This window comes from Trichosurus vulpecula, chromosome 1 (assembly GCF_011100635.1).
Source record: "Trichosurus vulpecula isolate mTriVul1 chromosome 1, mTriVul1.pri, whole genome shotgun sequence".
Lineage (NCBI taxonomy): Eukaryota > Metazoa > Chordata > Mammalia > Diprotodontia > Phalangeridae > Trichosurus > Trichosurus vulpecula.
Genome location: NC_050573.1, coordinates 46186916 through 46194079, shown reverse-complemented (window position 1 = coordinate 46194079; position 7164 = coordinate 46186916).

The following is a 7164-nucleotide window of genomic DNA, read 5'->3' as shown; positions in this document are numbered from 1 at the left end:
TGGGGCTTAGCACCTAGTAAGGATTACTCAAAGAAAAGAAAGGCCATTTTGCTTACCTACTATGTGCCAGGTTCTGTGCTGAATGAGGGTCTTGCACTCAATAGCCAATCGTCTAGTAGGAGAAGACAGAACACATACACTAATGAATATAATAAAGCTAAAACACCAGAGATATATAACAGTATACCACACCATAAAACGCTATCAGATCAGAGGAGAAAAAAAATAGGAGACAATTCCTAAAAGAATGTATGATGGATAAGTTCCTTTCCGTCGCTCAGCCTCAGTTTCCTCATCTGTAAAATGAGATGTTTGAACTTGGTGGTCTCCAATGTCCTGTTCAGCTCTAGATTGATGATCCTATGACTTGCTAAGAGAACATATGGCCTTGGGAAAGATCCTTCTACCTCTCCTCCCTCCTCAATTGACTCATCTGCACAGTGATGGGGTTGGTCTAGATCTAAGGCATCTAAGATCTTTTCAGCTCTAAGTCTAGAATCCTCTGATTTGTTCAGAGAATGTGTAGTGTTGAAACAAGTTCCTTCCCTTCCTTGGTCCTCAATTTCCTCATTTATAAAATGAGGGGCTCAGATTTGGTGTCCTCTTATATCCCTCCCAGCTCTGAATCCTATTCTCCCAATTCTATAGAGACTACCTACTAATGTGACATGGTAAAAAGTCACTGGATTAGCGGCTCAAAGGATTTGCGTTCTAGTTCAGTTTCTCTCACTTGCTGTACAACTTTAAGTGAATCATCACTTTTCTCATTTGTAGCATACAGAGTTTGGTCTATGAGTTCTCTTTACACTCAGACATCCTAAGGATCTATGTTCTATATTTAGTCACCAGACAGAGGTAGGCAGCCTCCCAATGTAGGGCCAGGGATGGAAGACGTACAAGACCTTGAGTTTTGAAACAAAGAGTAGATGGAGAGAGAGATGGGGGTGGCAGATATGATTCAGTGCTTTGTTCTAAGACACCAATATTAAATCGGTGCACTATGGTGGCTGCCTGATCACTCTTCTCACAGGGAGGCCCAGTTTTAAATTATTTTCATTCAATTCTGAGCCACAGAGCCAAGAATATCAAGATGGTTTAAATAAAATTGCCCTCGTGCATTGATCACCTTTGCCCTGCTTCATGGGTGTTGTAAATATTCTGCAATGAAACTGTTATCTCTTTTGCTTTAAAACAAGGTTAAATGGAAGCTCATGCTCTGACTTGCTTCATGAATCTTCCCAAGTTACATCCTGCTGCCAAGAACCATTTGCAGAAGTTTCCTCTCTCACCAAAGTGGAGGAGTTTGGAGCTTCGTGTTGATGTGGAAAAATCCCCGAGCACAGATGTCCCACCAGGATGGTTCAACATGTCAGGGGCAAGTGTGCCTCATTTCCTAGGAACCTTCAGAACATCTCTGCATCTAGCAGTGCCTGGCACAGGAGAGGTGCTTAATAAAGTCTTGTTGGAGGGTGGATAAGGCTATCGATCTGAGCCAAACCAGCTGGTCCCCAAGTGCGGCCTTCGTGCCCCTTTGCATGAGTTGTCCCTCCTATCTTGGAGGCCACTTCCTGCATGAGATCTTTCCTGATTTCTCCTAACTCAGTTCTTTGTTTTCTCCCTCTCCTCTCCCCTCCTCTCCTTTCCCTTGCCCTCCCCTCCCCTCCCCTCCTGTCCTGTCCTTTCCCCTCCCCTCCCTTCCCCTCCCCTCCCTTCCCTTACCCTCCCTTCCCCTCCCTTCCCTTGCCCTCCCCTCCCCTCCCCTCCTGTCCTGTCCTTTCCCCTCCCCTCCCTTCCCCTCCCCTCCCTTCCCTTACCCTCCCTTCCCCTCCCTTCCCTTCCCCTCCCTTCCCCTCCCTCCCCTCCCTTCCCTTCCCCTCCCCTCCCCTCTCCTCTCCTCTTCTCTCCTCTCCTCTTCAAAAAGTCCCTACCCTCAAGGAGCTTACATTCTGCTCAGAATCAGAGCAGTACAACAGCTCTGCACATTATCTACGTCTCTCTCTATCTTTCTATCTATCTACTTTGTATTTATATAGCCATTGTACTACTACCAGAGGAAGTGCTTAATACACATTTTATCATTCATTGTGTATTTGTGCACAACCTGCCTTTCTGTCTTGTGATGATGGGTCTACCTGGTGCCAAGTATTTGGATGAAAGGGTAGCTAGTTGGTGCCACAGTACATAGAGTACCCGGCCTACAGTCAGGAAGACTCACGCTCATGAGTTCAAACGCGGCCTCAGACACTTACTTGCTGTATGACCCTGGGCAAGTCACTTAGCCCTGTTTGCCTCAGTTTCCTCATCTGTAAAATTATCTGGAGAAGAAAATGACACACCACTCCATTGTCTTTGCTAAGAAAAACCCAAATGGGGTCAGACACTACTGAATCGACTGAACAACAGCACAGGATTTGAACGTTTATTTTTAAATTCATTGGATACTAGATTAAGGTCTTAGAGAGTCCCTTAGGGTACTAGGAGAAGATCAAGTGATTCAATCAGGTATACCACCCAGTATTGGTACAGGGAAGACTTGAACTCACCACCTACTATTGGTACAGGGAAGACTTGAACTCAGATCCTCCTGGCTCCCAGGTTGGCTCTCTTTCTACTGCACCAGTCTTTTAGCTAGTTTTTGTTACTTTCCACAAATTTTGCCTATGATGGAACAAAACATTTAGAAAGCTGTGAGAACTACCCTCATGAAGCTTACAGTCTACTGGGCAGGTCAGAAAGAAAACAAGCTAAGCAATTGTGATAACTGCACCAAGCCAATTTCAGTCCTACTTTTCTCTTTCAAAATTTTCTTTATTATAGGCTTAATAATCATCAACAAACATTTCAATCTATTCAAAAGGTGAACTAAGAGGTTTGTGTGTCAACTAGAGTTCTATTGTATACAGTTGGTTTTTGAGAGTATACATTCAAATTAACAAGGTAGTAACAAAATTATTGTGCCCCTTCTGAATTTATTTTCATTTTCTTCTGGACATTTTAAAATGTTTTATTGAAGTTCGTTTTTTAGTCTTTGTCATGTCTTAAGTTGAGCTTCCCCAGGAGGAAAACAATGCCCGTGACTGTCTGGGGGTCCTTTGGAGCCACATTTCAAGTCCATGGTTAGTCTCCACTTCTTTCCACTGTACTTACAGCCAAGATGGATGACGACTGATCACCATAGCCCATGGCTAGACAGGAGATTTTACTGTCTGCCTATAAATCACAGGGGCAGGGCACTCTTATGTCCAGACTATCATTTAAGCTGTCAATATTTCCTCAGAAAATGCCATTCTTCTGCCTTTTCTTCCCCACTTCACTGCTGAACTTTGAGAAACAGTACCATATTGTTGTAAGACATCAGAAACCTTCTCTTCTCTCTTACAAAAACATCACCTTTAGTAATGGCCTCAGTGGGGGGGAAATGAAAATAAAAAAGGCTGTGCTGCGTAAATTAAAAATGCATTAAGACTCTCAGAAGATATCAAAGTCAATTTCAATTTTTGAGCACACAATGCACTTTATGAACTAACGTTGCAATTACCGTGAATTATAAATAATCAGAAGCTCTTTACCCATTGTCTGCCATCTTTCATCTCTTCTGCATGATCCCAGAGTTGATAGACACCCAGCTTAATGCAAATTAAATGTTCATAACATTCAAATAAATGCATTTAATAGGGATGAAAAACACACAATTCCTCTACTAGGAGAATTATTCACATGCTATACACCTGGGTGATTAAAACTCACTCCACATAACCAGCTAGGGTAACATAGAAGCTTTATTAAAGAGGGACTTAAAGAAGTGACTAATCACTTGTTGACTATGGAACACTTGCACAAGCCTCAATATCCCAGGAATTGCCAGCAGCTGCTTCAAGGGAAGCTAGCTTCTTTGGATAAGTAAAGGGGGAAGAGGGAAGATGGTTATTTGCTTTTTTCCCATCTTAAAGGCATGAGTATTCAAAATCTGCAGAGAAGTTTGATATGAGGAAGACTCAAAAAGGATCAAAATTGGATAACATAATTAATCCACTGGAGACATAGCTGTAGCTGCCTCTTAGCGGAAGATCGGTTGGCCAAATACACCCAGAAATTCTGAAGCAACACTTTTCAAGACTATTGTTCACATTCTTCTGTGAATTCCCCTTCCTAGGGTAGTATTTCAGTTCCTGGGTTGTTGTATTTTTAATTGATGAGAGAGAGCTGCTAATGGTTTTTGAGCATGGGAGTGTCACAGTCAAAATGAAAATTGTGGTTTAGGAACATTATCTGGGGAGGTGTAGAGAAAAAGAACTCAAGAATGGAGAAGCTGGAAACAAGGATGGTCAGTTAAAAGACTGTTATATCAGTGCAGGTAAGAGGTAATGAGATTCTGTGCAGGCCACTAAGTGGAGAAAAGATGGGAAGACAAAATGGATGGTTTCCCAAGTAAAATCCTCACTTGGGAGTCCTCAAGGTAGTCCTTGAGGAGAGCTTTTGACCAGCTGGCTCTAAGGCAACAAAAAAGGTTCCAGCTAAGAATTTTTCTCTGATAGTATCAGGGAAAGATTAGGGAAGGGAGTGTCACCATTAAAAATAATATCTAAAAAAATAATAATATCTAACATTTCTATAGTGCTTTAAAGCATTCTACATCTATTGTCTCTTTTTATGTGCACTCAAGAAGGAAAGTGCTACTATTATAGCCCATTTATTTTTATTTTTATTTTTTTTTCAATTTATTTAACATATTTAGTTTTCAGCATTGATTTTCACAAGAGTTTGAATTACAAATTTTTTCCCCATTTCTACGCTCCCACCCACTCCAAGATAGCATATATTCTGGTTGCCCTGTTCCCCAGTCAGCACTGCCCTCTGTCATCCCACTCCCCTCCCATCCCCTTTTCCCTTCCTTTCTTGTAGGGCAAGATAAATTTCTACACCCCGTTGCCTGTGTATCTTATTTTCTAGTTGCATGCAAAATCATTTTTGTTTGTTTTTGAACATCTGTTTTTAAAACTTTGAGTTCCAAATTCTCTCCCCTCTTCCCTTCCCACTCACCCTCCCTAAGAAGTCAAGCAATTCAACCTAGGCCACATGTGTATCATTATGTATAACTCTTCCACAATACTCATGTTGTAAAAGACTAACTATATTTTGCTCCTTCCCAACCCATCACCCTTTATTGAATTTTCTCCCTTGACCCTGTCCCCTTTCGAAAGTGTTTGTTTTTGACTACCTCCACCTCCATCAGCCCTCCCCTCCATCATCCCCCCCATTTATTTTTATCTTCTTCCCTCTTCTTTCCTGTGGGGTAAGATTCCCCATTGGGTATGTATGGTATTCCCTCCTTAGGCCAAATCTGATGAGAGCAATGTTCACTCATTCCCCTCTCACCTGCCCTCTCCCCTCCTCCCACAGAACTGCTTGCTCTTGCCTCCTTTAAGCGAGATAATCCACCCCATTCTATCTCTCCTTATCTCCCTCTCTCAGTATGTTCCTCTCTCATCCCTTAATTTGATTTTATTTCTTTTAGATATCTTCCCTTCAGCTTCAACTCACCCTGTGTCTTCTCTCTCTCTCTCTCTCTCTCTCTCTATATATATATATATATATATATGTATATATATATATATGTATATATATATGTATATATATATACACACACACACACACACATAGATATATACATACATACACATTCATCCATATATATACATAAACATATATGTATGCATATTCCTTTCTGCTCCCCTAATACCGAGGTCTCATGAATCATACTCATTATCTTTCCATGTAGGAATGTCAACAAAACAGTTCACCTTTAGTATGTTCCTTGCAATTTCTTTTTCTTGTTCTTTTTTCTTGATTACCTTTTTATGCTTCTCTTGATTCTTGTGTTTGAAAGTCAAATTTTCTATTCAGTTCTGGTCTTTTCACTGAGAAAGCTTGAAAGTCGTCTATTTTATTGAAAATCCATATTTTGCCTTGGAGCATGATACTCAGTTTTGCTAGGTAGGTGATTCTAGGTTTTAATCCTAGCTCCATTGACCTCCCGGAATATCGTATTCCAAGCCCTTTGATCTCTTAATGTAGAGGCTGCCAGATCTTGGATTATTCTGATTGGGTTTCCACAATACTCAAATTGTTTCTTTCTGGCTGCTTGCAGTATTTTCTCCTTGATCTGGGAATTCTGGGATTTGGCAACAATATTCCTAGGAGATTTCTTTTTGGGATCTATTTGAGGAGGCGATCGATGAATTCTTTCAATTTCTATTTTGCCCTGTGGCTCTAGAATATCAGGGCAGTTCTCCTTGATAATTTCTTGAAAGATGATATCTAGGCTCTTTTTTTGATCATGGCTTTCAGGTAGTCCAATAATTTTTAAATTATCTCTCCTGGATCTGTTTTCCAGGTCAGTGGTTTTTCCAATGAGATATTTCACATTGTCTTCCATTTTTTCATTCCTTTGGTTCTGTTTTACAATATCTTGATTTCTCATAAAGTCACTAGCTTCCACTTGCTCCAATCTAATTTTTAAAGTAGTATTTTCTTCAGTGGTCTTTTGGACCTCCTTTTCCATTTGGCAATTCTGCCTTTCAAGGCATTCTTCTCCTCATTGGCTTCTTGGAGCTCTTTTGCCATTTGAGCTAGTCTATTTTTTAGGGTGTTGTTTTCTTCAGTGTATTTTTCCGTATCTTTTGGGGTCTCCTTTAGCAAGTCATTGGCTTGTTTTTCATGGTTTTCTCTCATCCTTCTCATTTCTCTTCCCAATTTTTCCTCTACTTCTCTAACTTGCTTTTCCAAATCCTTTTTGAGCTCTTCCATGGCCTGGGACCAGTTCATGTTTTTCTTGGAGGTTTCTGTTGTAGGCTCTTTGACTTTATTATTTTCTTCTGTCTGTACGTTTTGGTCTTCTTTGTCAGCAAAGAAAGAATGCAAAGTCTGAGACTGAATCTGGGTGCGTTTTCACTGCCTGGCCATATTCCCAACCAACTAACTTGACCTTTGAGTTTTTCAGTGGGGTATGACTGCTTGTAGACTACAGAGTTCAATGTTCCACGTTTGGGGGGGAGGTGCCAGCTCTGCCACACCAGCACTGCTCCTTCCCCAAGAGCCCCCAACCCGAACTGGGCTTGGATCCTTGGCAGGCTGTGCACCCCTGCTCTGATCCGCCACTTAATT